This window comes from Nycticebus coucang, chromosome 8 (assembly GCF_027406575.1).
Source record: "Nycticebus coucang isolate mNycCou1 chromosome 8, mNycCou1.pri, whole genome shotgun sequence".
Lineage (NCBI taxonomy): Eukaryota > Metazoa > Chordata > Mammalia > Primates > Lorisidae > Nycticebus > Nycticebus coucang.
In genome coordinates this window covers 61,106,746-61,120,741 of record NC_069787.1, presented here as the reverse complement: position 1 = coordinate 61,120,741, position 13,996 = coordinate 61,106,746, and the positions used below count along the sequence as shown (strand labels likewise).

Below are 13,996 nucleotides of genomic sequence, written 5' to 3'. Positions count from 1 at the left end.
CAACCTCTAACTCTTGGGCTTACGTGATTCTCTTGCCTCAGCCTCCTGAGCAGCTGGGACTACAGGCGCTCACCACAATGCCCGGCTATTTTTTGTTGTTGTTGCAGTTTGGCCGGGGCTGGGTTTGAACCTGCCACCCTCGGCATATGGGGCTGGCTCCCTACTCACTGAGCCACAGGCGCTGCCCGAGCACCAAGTATTTTTAAAGAGATTCATTTATGGATCAGTTAACTCTCACTGTATAACAAACCACTCTGAAAATTCTGGGCTTACAACAAGAACTATTTTATTATTGGTCACAAGTCAGTGTGTTGACTGGGGGCTAAATGGACTAGGGGGGCCTCACTCTAATGTTTGGAGGAAGGGAAGGTTGTCAGATGAACATCAGTAAGAAGTTTCTCATCCTCCAGTAGGCAAGCCCCAGCTTCTTCACTTGGCAGTGGACCAGACACAATGCATTGGCACTTTTCAAGTCCTCCTTCCTATCATGTTTGCTGATGTCCCCTTGGTGAAAGCAAGCCACATGGCCAAGACATAACTCGGGGGATGAGAAGATAGAATCTGCCTCTCAGTAGACAAAGTGGCAAAGCAATACTACAAAAGGGTATAGACACGGGGCTGGGAGGAATGTGTAGCCATTTACAATCTGGCACAATCTACCAAGTACTCTGACAATGAGAAATATCCTCTTCATCATTACCTTTCTCAAAAAGGAGTGAAGAAAGTAGATTTCTGATCACCTTCAGCACTGGTAGGTCGATTTCCTTATTTATCCAAACTATTTCAGATATTTTCACAAAGAGACAGGAATCCTAAAGATAGCAAGCAGCTCTCACCCTTCTTCACAAGACCTTGAAAATTCACAATTCAGTCATTCAACCAGATGTTCACAATGCATGACCTCATGTTGAACTCCTTAGCAATAAAGAGTTTACAGGATGATTATTTACATCAGTATTATTACTTATGCTCATTCTCACTGATGGAATAACTAACATTCTAGCAATTTGCACAGAATTTTATGAGAAATCTATTGTAGTCAGCCTGAAATTACGAAAATGGCATAGTTACTAAGAGCACTACTCTTCTTCTGTTAAGAGAAAACATGAATCTTTTTGGTGCTCAATAGCTAGGCAAAGACCTCAAGATTTGCCATCACCTTGGGATGATTTGGTAAGTTTAATACTCTAAAAAAGTCCTTCCTTCTAGGCATGAATTTCTCCTCAATCCAGATAAATGACTCCTACATGCTCAAGCCACAGTTTTATGGTTTGAGCAGTCAGACATCCCCATAATGTGGTTCACTAAATTGCAGAAGGTATATCTCACTCTTATCCAAATATTACTCTTAACCTTAAAAAATTAGAGTATTTATTAAATAATTATTTTAAACAATCACTTGTCATTAATTGACTTAACTAAAATGATACAAAGTTTAGAACACCTTTTAAGACTTCTAGCAAGAACTAGCTACCTAAATAATGATGAATAACTAATATGGTTATTAGAACTTTTCCTTTGAGCAGAATAATTTCACCCAAGTCTCTAATTTTGAGATATCTAGAGCACATTTTCACAAAATACGTTGCCAGGACAAGCTACATAAGAGTCATCATAGAAGAGGGGGCAAAATGAAAATTCCCAGTCCTTTGTTCCGGACATTCTGATTCAGAATGCAATCAGAATGTCTGGAAAGGAGGGCAGACTATGCAATTTGAACAAATTTTTCATGTGATATAATGTCCACTAAAATTTGAAAAACCTTGCCTCGTTTTGCCAATGGCTCTTGAGTATCAAGTTTTTCAGGAAGGTTTCCATCAAAAGTGCTTGCAATTGTCTTCCACATAGATTTTGTTTCTTTAGTAAGATCAATCTTTAATTGGTTGCTAAAAAGTTATCAAATTACGGAGGGAAGGAGCCTGTGTATTGCCATGTCTCCTTGTTTCTTTTTTCTCCTCTAATCTAAGTGGGAAGAAAAGTGAAAAAATCACCTAACACTCTGGGAGGCAAAGGTAGGTAGATTGTTTGAGCTAGGAGTTCAAGACCAGCATGAGCAAGAGCAAGCCCAAGTCTCTTTTAAAAATAGAAAAACTAGCTGAGCATGGTGGCAGGCACCTGTAGTCCCAGCTACTTGGGAGGCTAAGGCAAGAAGATTGCTTACTCTATCCAGGGTGACAGAGTAAATGTCTGTCTCAAAAAACAAAGAAATACAAAAAGAAAGTTATACAAAACAAAGCATACATAGCCCAAGATTTAAAATGAATTTCTTATATGTTCTTCACAAGTTAAATTCTCTGGATTCAGAGTCCAGAGTACTCACCATTACACAATGGAACCCCCCACTCACAAGTTAAATTCTCAATCAGGGGGCGGCACCTGTGGCTCAGTCGGTAAGGCGCCGGCCCCATATACCGAGGGTGACGGGTTCAAACCCGGCCCCGGCCAAATTGCAACGAAAAAATAGCCAGGCGTTGTGGCACGCGCCTGTAGTCCCAGCTGCTCGGGAGGCTGAGGCAACGGAATCGCTTAAGCCCATGAGTTGGAGGTTGCTGTGAGCTGCGTGATGCCACGGCACTCTACCAAGGGCCATAAAGTGAGACCCTGTCTCTACAAAAAAAAAAAAAAAAATTCTCCATCAGGAGTAAGAAACAGAAGGAAAACATCCTTTTCTAGGACTCTACCCTTAGCAATAACATTACCCACCTTCTCGGGATGTCAGGTACGTACATGGGTTTTGTAATCAAATCACTTGGATTCAAATCCCTAATCTCCCATTTACATTTTCAATTAAATTGGGGAAAGATTTAAGCTCTCCATTTCCTTACCAGCAAAATCAAGATTTATTCTCAAAATCTGTAAGGAATATTTTGGTTCCCAGGAACAGAAAATTCAATGCACACTAAATGATGAAAGGGAGTCATTGGCTGAAAAACCTAAAAGTATCATAGACTTTAATTGAGGCTTAATCTAGCTGCTCAGTGAAATCAATCATGTTCTAATATCTTTCTCTTTTTCTTTTTCTATCACTTCTTTGGTGATACTTTTACCCAAAGCTGACTTCCCCAAGCAGCCTCCATGCTTCTATATTCATATTTAACCTAAAGAGTGCGTTTCTGCAGGTATTTCTACAGAAGATTTAGGATCCCCTAGAAAATTTCCCCAAGAACTAATTGGTCCAAATTGGGTCACATAATCATCCCTGAACTAATCACTGTTGCCAGGGGAATGGGATTTGCTGGTTGGCTAAGTCTATAAAGACTCATCCTGGAGATGGACGTGGGATCTGTTTCCCACAAAGCATAGGGCTATCCAGGGTGAGTACATAAAAATCAGGTGGGTGAGAGAAAAAAGGGAGAGACTCTGGGTGGCCTAAAACAAAGAGCATTCACTACCCTTCCATTATACAGAGGGATTTGTAAGGATTACATGAAGTAATCCACATAAAATATTAATGACTGGCACATGGTAAACACTCAATAAAATTTACTGTGATGATTACCATTATTACTACTACTGTTAGCATCAATTAATGGACCTAATGAATGGCAATGTTATTAAGGCCTGGATATTACCCAGAGAATATGGGCATCTGCTTCTCATTTGTGGAAATGAAGGAAGGGATGTCATGCTTAAATCTCATTGGAGCATACTCTTTAATCACATGTGGTTAAGAGTAAATTGTTCAGCATGCAAAGTATGAAAAGCTATTGCTTGGACTTGCTCATAAAGCTATGTTTTGCCCTAGAAAGGATACCTTTATACCACCTCTTGACATAGAATCCCAGAGTTTCACCTGTCAAAATGACATTCTGTAACTACCACGCAAATGGGACCTGCACAATAGAGACCTTTGTTAACAGTTCTTTACACCTTTTACTCATAGGCAATGAATGGGAAGAGCTAATCCAATTTAGTCAAAACTCTAACTCTGCGACACTTCCTTTGTTAGTGACTCCTTTTCATTGTGTTTTTACACCACGCTAATCAAGATTGGAGGTATGAGTTAGTGGAGGGAATTAGGGGGAAATTAGAGAAATTGTAACTATTCAAATCCAAACATTCCATTTAAGTAAGCTGACCCATTGAAACCAAAACAAGTCTAACTATACTGAACTAGAAAAAAGCAAAGATTCCCAACGAATTTCTCAGGGTATCTACACCCAGCCTGTGCTCCAGCCAGAGGCCTCCTTTTTTCTAGAAGAGGCACTAACTACTGGGTGGCAAATTATTGCTCTTCCGCAACTCAGTCAATTGCAGCCAAAGTCCTAGCCTCCCTCTCTCTTCACCTTTGTTCCATCAGCCTTGAAATGAGGCAGCCTTCTCACACAAAACAGTACTTCCAAATAGAACATTTGAAACCGGTACTTTTCAACTGGGTGTACAATAGGAAAATGGGGTACAGAGGGGTTAAAAATTTAGATTCTAGGCCCCCACCCCAGAACTATTAAATCAAAATCTCTAAGGGAGAAATACACACACATAACTTTTTCTTTAATCTCTGAAGGCATTTCTGATAACATGCCCATAGTTATAAGTCATTATAAATATAAAGGGCCCAAATGCTATAAAAATGTGTATTCCATAAAAGGGAATTCTATACACTTCTTATTTAACTTGTCTTAAAAATGAGGTAGTCTTCTTTTAAATTCTTTTCCTTCATTGCCTCCTTAAAATAGCTAAAAGCAAGCTGATAGCATAAATGGAGAACTCCAGAATTAAATCCCATATAAAAAGATAAAAGCAAGCACGGAAACAGTATAGGTGATTTGCACGTTTCCAGTAAGGTTATATACCTGTCGTGGAGTTGACGTCACTTTACAAATGAAGACAAGGAAAATAGTAAGTAGGCTATGTTTGCTATTATTGGACTAAATAAAATTAAAAAGAACGGGTTTTTAAAATCATTTTTTTTTCACTAGAAATAGAAACCTACTAAGACCAAAGAAAGAAAAAGAAAAAGTAAAGCAAGGGCATTAATTCTGACTTCCTAATTTTATCCAGATATATAGTAACCCAGAAGGTAATATACACATTTTTAAAATTAACTACAAGGTGTGAAATGAGATAACTTGGTTTCATAAACCCTTTAGCTAGATTATAATAAAAGGGGAACCCCCCTAAAAGGGGGATATAAATCTTTACCAACATTATTTAGCAATGTGCTATACTTGGGAGAGAGAAAAGGTTTAGATAAGTTAATGATTATTGCTTGAATCCATGTACGGTGGCTGTGTACATGAAAATTCCAACTTCTGGTATGTTCTAAATTATCCACCCCAATTTTTTGCAAGCAAATTAGAAACAGATAAACCATAAAAATCAAATGACTATAGGCAAATATATTTTGATATTCACTCTTACAATTAAAAATTGGAAAATTTTCCTCATGAAGATTTTCTTTTTATTAAAGATCCTACTAAGCTTCACATATTCCAATCAGAAGGAAAGTCCAAGAGGAGAAAGGAGATATCACCTTCACCCATTCACTTTACCAGTTACATAAAAAGCAGCAAAGACAAATATAACATATTGCAAACATTTATCACCACACATTGGCGTGACTACTCATTCTTCTCCTCGATCAACCAAACACTGTGTTTTATTATTCAGCTCCTGACTATATTTACCCAGCAGAAACTAAACAAAGATGGAGGAACAGTCATGAAACAGACAAGACACCCGAGGAAGAGTACAGAAAACGTGACATTCCTGGAGTGAAGCAAAGTATGTTATTAAAGAAATCTAATTAAAGCAGTAGGTCAGCATTTCCCTAAGTTTGTTTTCTAGAATACTTGTCCACTGAGAGGATCCACTAATAATAAGTCCTGTGGCCAAGTGGGTTTGAGAAATATCACATACTATATCTCTTCCACGTCCCCTGAAGGTTTACAACATACCTTAGTAAAAAGATTCTGAGAAGTCCATCAGAAGACTGGTGTGTTTAGTCTAAACCAAGTTACTCACAAATGTATTCAACTGCGGAATATTTTGTGGGTATCCTGGCAGCTATAAAAAGTTCATGAAGCGTTTGTAATTTCTCCTTTATAATAATATATTTTCTCCCAGATCAAGTAGAATGATTTTGAAGTATTTCTTCTTTTTCTATTGTCTATAAGATTTAGCATGATCTGTTTTTTGAAATTATCTTTTACTTTTTTTTTTTTTTTTTTGTAGAGACAGAGTCTCACTTTATGGCCCTCGGTAGAGTGCCGTGGCCTCACACAGCTCACAGCAACCTCCAACTCCTGGGCTTAAGCGATTCTCTTGCCTCAGCCTCCAGAGTAGCTGGGACTACAGGCGCCCGCCACAACGCCCGGCTATTTTTTGGTTGCAGTTTGGCCGGGGCTGGGTTTGAACCCGCCACCCTCGGCATATGGGGCCGGCGCCCTACTCACTGAGCCACAGGCGCCGCCATCTTTTACTTTTATTTATAAATATTAGTTGTCTATTTGTTGATACTTAAAAAATAATAAGAAGTTAATTGATGACTCCATACTGAATCTCAGAGTCAAAGCATTCTGTAATAGACATAATCTTATTTGACAATGTGAATGTTATTTTCTTTGCATTATTATTATTATTTTTATTGCTTAATATTTTGATGTAGCAATTGATTGCTTTTCTGAATGTATTTATGTTCATTCGTTCTTTATGAGGTTTTGTTTTTAGTCCTTATTTTAAACATTGTTATAGAAATAATAAAAAAAAAAAAGTTCATGAAGCTGGTATTCATTGGAATACCTAGAAACTGCCAGAGGCACCAACCTAAAACTGGTAGATTAAAGTAGCCCACAAAAAGAATAATGGTTTAGAGATTAGCCAGGAGGAGGGATTCTCATTGTTTTTCATTTCAGTGGCAGACAAGGACACAAATATGGAAGGAAAGGGGGCAATGCTGTGTTCTTAAATAATATTCCATTCACAAGATAAGTAGATCATTGAAAATTCAACACCTCTTGATCTGAATTTAACTAAAAGAAGACAGATGATAAAGACACATCACCCTTCAACTTCTTTAAAAGACAAAATATGTTTGGCCATGCCTACCAGAAAGGTTAGACTACTAATGTATGCACTAGGCTTTGGGTAACTCACCCCACATAGCTAATCTTGTATTCATCATGACAGTTTTAGCAAGTAATCATTATTATCTCTATTTAGACATGCAGAAATGAAGCTTCAGAGAAAATAAGAGAATTTTCACTACTTTGTAAAGTATTTTGGGAAGGTGGAAAAAATATATAGAGGGAGAGATGGTAAGAAAATGAGGGAAAAAATAGTAAAGAAAGGCTGTAAAGAGCCATCATCCACTCAGGAAGAGCACACTGTCAAGGTTAAGGCTGTGTCATCCTGAGGCCCTGTCAGTGAGGACTTTTGTACTGCACTGGTACATCATCACTCAGTCCAAATAACACATTATGCTACATGATGAGTTAATCCCAAGTGCCTTCTTGCAATGTCATTCAAATCTTCTGTTTTATTAGTGAATCAAAGAAAAAGCAAGCAAAGGCAGTTGAAGACTTCCCTGAACTGAAAAAATATCAAGAAAAAATTCAGGATTCAGTGGTGGCTGATGAGATAATGGGCACAAACCCAGTTGGGTTGGGTGGTGAATCTAGGAGACTTGAGGAATAAAAAAGAATATGTCCATGATTGACAAAGTAATCAAGGAAGTAAGTGGAGGGAGAGGCAATAAAATAAAAGATGACACAAGTAAGCAAGATGAGATTCTTCTGTATTCAGTCCTCTTGAAACAGAATGCCTCCGAACAGTCATGCTGAATGGACCCCATTTATTTATTTATTAGAAAGGAACATGTCTTATGCTGCCTATCTTACTCATATTGCCAATAGATTATGGCATTTTAGGTTGTTACCTTTATAGTATCAACTATTTAAAAATTCAGAAATATTTTGATTACATATGAGAGAAAATCCTGCTAAAAATGGCTTAAGCAAATAAATAAAATTTAATTACTTCACTGACAAGTTCAAGAAAGAATGGTCATTAGTCCAGTTAAACCTTGGGAGTCATCCTGAAATTACATCATCATTTTCTCTCTTTCATTTTTATTCCTCTATCTCTTTCTCTGTTTTGTTTCTACTTCTACCTCTTTCTCTCTCTCTCAGTCCTACTTTCCTCTGTGTTGGAATCATTCTCAAGCTGGCCTTCTCCACTGGAGGCCTCAGACAAATCAGCTCCCATTACTCCTACACCTATGGAACCAAGTAAAAAGAGAGTTTATCTCTCTTAGAAATTGTAACAAGAACAGGTATGGCAGCTCATACCTGCAATCCCAGCACTTTGGGAATCAAGGCAGGAGGATTGTTTGAGGCCAGGAAAGACCAGCTTGAAAACATAGCAAGACTGAATCTCTGTAACAAATATTTTTTAATTAGCTGGACATGATGGTGCATCCCCTTAGTCCCCACTAGTTACCAGGCTGAAACAGGAAGATCACTTGACCCCAGGAGTTCAAGGTTTCAGTGAACTCTGGTCATGACACTGCACTCTATCCTGGGTGACATAGTGAGACCCTGTCTCAAAAAAAAAGCAAAACTAACAAAAATCCTGACCTTGAGTCTCATTGTACTAACTTAAGAACCCCATTCATCCCTGCACAATGCACAGTGTCTGGGAACGGAATATGCTGACAGGCTCACAGGCTATATGTGCCCCTGGGAGCTGAGAGGAGGGTCAGCCTTGCCCAAGCCATGCACTGAAGGCAGAGAAGGAATGTTCTCCAAAGAAAAGGAGGGGAATGGATGCCAAAGGCACAAAAATAGCAGCTGTCTACTCAGAAGACCAATGTAGTCATTTTTAAATGTAATAAGGCTCAAATTTAAGGCACTTGGGCCTCATTATTAGTTATCAAGACAGATATCAAAGTACTATGGAAATATATAGGAAGATACAACAATTTGTTCTCCCTAGAAGGAAGCAAGAGTTGCTGTACTCTATGAGTTGGGGCTTAAGGGAGAGTAGGGTTGGGGCAGAGGTCATTAATGTTCACCAAATATGCATGTGCCCACCACTATCCCCAGCTTCCCAGCTTCCTTTGCAGTTAGGCTGGAATCATGTGACTAGTTCTGGCCAATGGCTTTTGAAGGGAAGTTGCAAGAGTTCAGACAAAAGTAGTCAAAAGCCAGTGTACCTCACCATCTCTTTTTCCCCCCATTGACAGAGAATATGGAAGCTGTGTGCTAAAATACACATGGTAGAGCCTTAAGATGGAATTCAAGGATCATTGCATGGAAATGAGTCACCCAGGAAACACATCCAGCTTGCACTGATCTTTGTATGAGTGAGAACATCTCTGTTGTGATAAATTACTGAGATTTAAGATGAAGGTCAGATCTCCCTACAATAGGATCTCTTTTATATTTCTGGACCCTTGTCACACAGTAAACTTCAAGAAAACTTTCTTTGTGAAAAATGATCCCCCCTCAAGAGAACCAAATAATAGTGTTTGTGAACATCTTAGTCTGCTTACACTGGTGTAACAGAATACTTCACATTTAGTAAATTATAAAAAACATAAATTTATTCTCCATAGTACCCGAAGCTAAAACATTCAAAATCAAGGTGGCAGTAGGTGTCTGGCAAAGACGGCTCTCTGCTTCATGATGATGCCTACTCCTGATCCTCTGGAGGGAGAAACACTGTCTTCACATGGTGGAAGGAATGGAAGGGCAAGAGTGTGGTCCCTTCAACTTTGGGCCCCTTTACAAAGGTGGTAATCCCATTCATGAGGGTGGAGTTCTGATGACTTAATCACCTCACAAAGGCCCACCTCTTAATACTGTTGCATTGGGGATTAAGTTTCAACAAGAATGTTGGAGGGGCTACTATCATTAAAATCATAGCATTGAGGAATTAAAAGATAGAAAAAAGTAACGATCCTAAACTCAAAAATATCAAAGTTTAGAGTGAGTTAGCCAGCATAAATTTTCTTAAGAATGGTTCAATTTATTTAGCTGTGTATTCATCAGCTATAGCTATGTAAAAAAACTCATTGGTTTGAAAACCACATTAATTATCCCTTAAGCATCTGAAGTCTGGCTGGAGGTTGGCTGTTCTAAGCAATCTGCTCTATATGTCTGTCTTCCTACCAGTTCATTTTCAGACAGTGATGGGATAGGCACAGGAAAGGAAATGGAAACATAGGCCCAGTCTCACAACTGATACACTGTCATGTCTGCCCTCCTGCTATTAGCCAAAACGAAGTCATAGGCCAAGCCCAAAGTCAATGTGTGGGGAAATTCACTCTACCATTGCCAAAGCCATGAAAGTGGTGCAGATACTGAGAAGATAAAAATTGGGGACCAGTAATTCCCATGCCATGTATTTCCTATCATGGGAAATCATGGAGGCCTCCAAAGATATCTGTGGGCCATGTTGAGATTCTCCTGAACTATGAAATCAAAGATAACTACCTCCAACCTTCAGAATGTTCCTTATTTGAGAATTCAAAAGCCACACATGTCTCTGCTAATCTCTGTAGCCCCCTTTGTCCATCAACATACTTCCCAATGTTGTGGACTAGGGTAGTTCAGTGGATCCCCACAGATCAGAAGTCTGTGTCTTTATTTACCCTGCTGACAGGCAAGGAGATGTAAATAGGCCATAAGGAAAGCTGCTTTTTCATTTGCAATACTTCATTCGTTTTGTATTTATAAGATATACAGCCCAGGAAAGCTATAAATAAGATGCTAGAAACAGATTGAGGGGCTGGTGATGGAAATCACAAATCACCAGAGTTACATCTTCATTGGTACCCTGATGTAGAACCTTTATAATTGCCAAAATATATTTATCTCTGCTCAGGCTACACAATTTGTATATCACAAGCTAAAACCAAGTGACCTCAACTTTCTTAAAATTTCTACAAAGTTTCACATCAATCAGTCCAAATCTGGCTGGAGTGGATGCTACTGTTTCTGGTCTTGCCTAAGGCAAAATTGGGTCATTCTGGTGCTTCTGTATATATGTGTTTGCACGTGTCCTTTTTCTATTTTCATCTTTTTATAATATCCCCAAGCGAGCCATAGAAGATATGAGCCCCACCAATCTACTTACCTTGATATACATCTTACCAATTGTGTCTCCTCATGATTCACAGTATAAAGTGGGAAGATATGGGGAAATAGAGGGCATTGCCTCTAACACACCTAACTTAAAATACACCTAGGTTTATGTGAAACTAATTGATTTACCCTTCTCTTTAGGAAAAAAAAAATGCACTTTCAGAACTGATTCTGTGGATTTGAGAGTTTGAGAAGCACATTTTATTAAAAAGAGAAGCCTGCAGGCCAGAAGCTTTGATTTGGAAGAAGCAAGGAGGCAGAGGGCTTTAAATAGATTGAACTTGGGTGTGAGGCACAAAGAAAAGGGAGGATGTTTCTCCATACTTCCTTCCAAAAAGGTTGTATTAGTTTGCAGTCCCACGAGCAGTGTAAGGAAAACCCTCAAATAACTCAAGCTAGACCTCCCATTTGATCCTGCAATCCCATTACTGAGCATCTACCCAGAAGGAAAAAAATCCTTTTACCATAAGGACACTTGAACTAGACTGTTTATCACAGTTCAATTTACAATCACTAAAATGTGGAAACAGCCTAAATGCCCACCAACCCAGGAATGGATTAACAAGCTGTGGTATATGTATGCCATGGAATACTATTCAGCCATTAAAAAAGATGGAGACTTTACATCCTTCGTATTAACCTGGATGGAAGTGGAAGACATTATTCTTAGTAAAGCATCACAAGAATGGAGAAGCATGAATCCTATGTACTCAATCTTGATATGAGGACAATTAGTGACTAGAACACAGTGGGGGGTGGGGGAAGGGAAGAGCAGAGAGAGAGAGAAGGAAGGAAGGGGGTGGGGAAAAAGAAGAGCAGAGAGAGGGAAGGAGGGAGGGGGTGGGGAAAGGAATAACAGAGAGAGGGAAGGATGGGGAGAAAGAAAGGGCAGAAAGACGAAAGGAAGGAGGGGGATGGGGGTCTCGGTATGTGACACACCTTTTGGGGCAAGACAAAATTTTAAGAGAGACTTTACCTAACAAATGCAATCAGTGTAACCTGGTATCTTATGCCCTCAATGAATCCCCAACAATAAAGAAATTAAGGTGGATTTCTCCCTAGTCAGGAATCTCACCCCACCTGTATTCTAGGTGGAATAAAGGAGAGGAAATTTGTGGGTGGATCTGGTCAAGTGAGTGAGCGGATAATGGACCTTCTTGGGGAGAGAGTGAAACTGGAGAGGCCTGTGACCTACATTGACTAGACAGGAGAAAATGTCCTTGCGAAGACCCTAAAACATGAGATGTATGAGGCCAAATATGTGATTCATGCTGTTCCTCCTACTCTGGGAGTGAAGATTCACTTCAATCCCCCTCTGCCAATGATGAGGAACCAGCTAATCACTCATGTGCCTCTGGGTTCTGTTATCAAGTGTATAGTTTACTACAATGAGCCTTTCTGGAGGAAAAAGGATTACTGTGGAACCATGATTATTGAAGGGGAGGAAGCTCCAATTTCCTGCATGTTGGATGATACCAACCCTGATGGCAGCTATGCTGCAATAATGGGATTTATCCTTGCCACAAAGCCAGAAAGCTGGCACGTCTTACCAAAGAAAAAAGGATGTGGAAACTTTGTGAGCTCTATGCAAAAGTTCTAAGATCCCAAGAAGCTCTGAAGCCATCACATTATAAAGAGAAGAACTGGTGTGAGGAGCAGCACTCCGGGGGCTGCTACACCACCTACTTTGCCCCCAGGATCATGACTCAATATGGAAGGTACTACGCCAACCAGTGGGCAGGATTTATTTTGCAGGCACTGAGACTGCCACACACTGGAGTGGCTACATGGACGGAGCTGTGGAGGCTGGGGAGAGAGCAGCCTGAGAGATCCTGCATGCGGTGGGGAAGATTCCAGAGGATGAAATCTGGCAGCCAGAACCAGAATTGGTAGATGTCCCTGCGCGACCCATCACTACAACCTTCTTGGAGAGACATCTGCCCTCTGTGCCAGGCCTGCTGAAGCTGACTGGATTGACCAGCATCTTTTCACCAGTGGCTCTGGGCTTCCTGGCACACAAAAAGGGGCTGCTTATACAAACCTAAAGAGAAAATGTCTTAACCACACCCTCTTCTTACTGTATTTGGGGTGTGGGTTTGGGGAAGGGGTTGTAATAAAGTTCTCTGAAAACATAAAAGAAAAAAAGAAAGAAAGAAAGCAAAGAAAATAGAAAAGAGAGGATGGATTTGTGACAAAAAAGAACAATAAAAAATAAAACCAGCTAAGGACAGAGATGATTTTACTTTCTTCCCAATGTTGCTCAGACCTCATCCTGGAAACTAGGTTCATTCACACTAGCCGCTGGTACTTGCTGGGCGTGCTCTCGGCCAGGCGTTATGCTGGGTATGTTCCACGCCCCACCTCGTTTGCTTTTTACAGATGCTATTCCTATGCCATTTTCAAATCAGAAAACTGAGGCTTAAGACAGAGTAAACAACTCGCCCAAAGTCACACAGCTAGTAAGTGGCTGTGGGGTAGGAGTGGGGATGGGAAGGAGGATCTAGCCAAAGCAATCTGATGCCTACCTCAAGAACGTGACCTCTGTCTGACATTTTGAAAATTTTCTTTAAAGAAATGAACTGACCTGGCCATGGAGGTGCTAAGAAAGAGGACAGAAAAGGCGAACAATAGCAACAATGACAACAAAAATGTCGAACAAATAATGAGAGAAAAAAAATACTGAGTCAGGAAAACGGGGTTTCTTCTTGGATTTGCCTTAATTATTCAAAAGACAAGACACAGATTCTCTGGGCTCCAATGTCTTGGCACAAAAGATTTACAAACAGTATAATGAGATGTTGAGTGAGATGTTCTGTTGTCCAGAATTGGTGACAGGCCACAAAGTAGAGGACAAAGTGGGGGGGGGTCAAATAGCCCATGTTCTAAAGCTAATCAGGAGTGAGTAGGGG

At 39.8% G+C, this 13,996-nt stretch overlaps 1 pseudogene; it reads left to right on the top strand.

Moving 5' to 3' along the window:
* Nucleotides 1-2,712: 2,712 nt before the first annotated feature.
* On the top strand, nt 2,713-13,132 carry LOC128591344 (amine oxidase [flavin-containing] B-like; annotated as a pseudogene).
* Nucleotides 13,133-13,996: the final 864 nt, after the last annotated feature.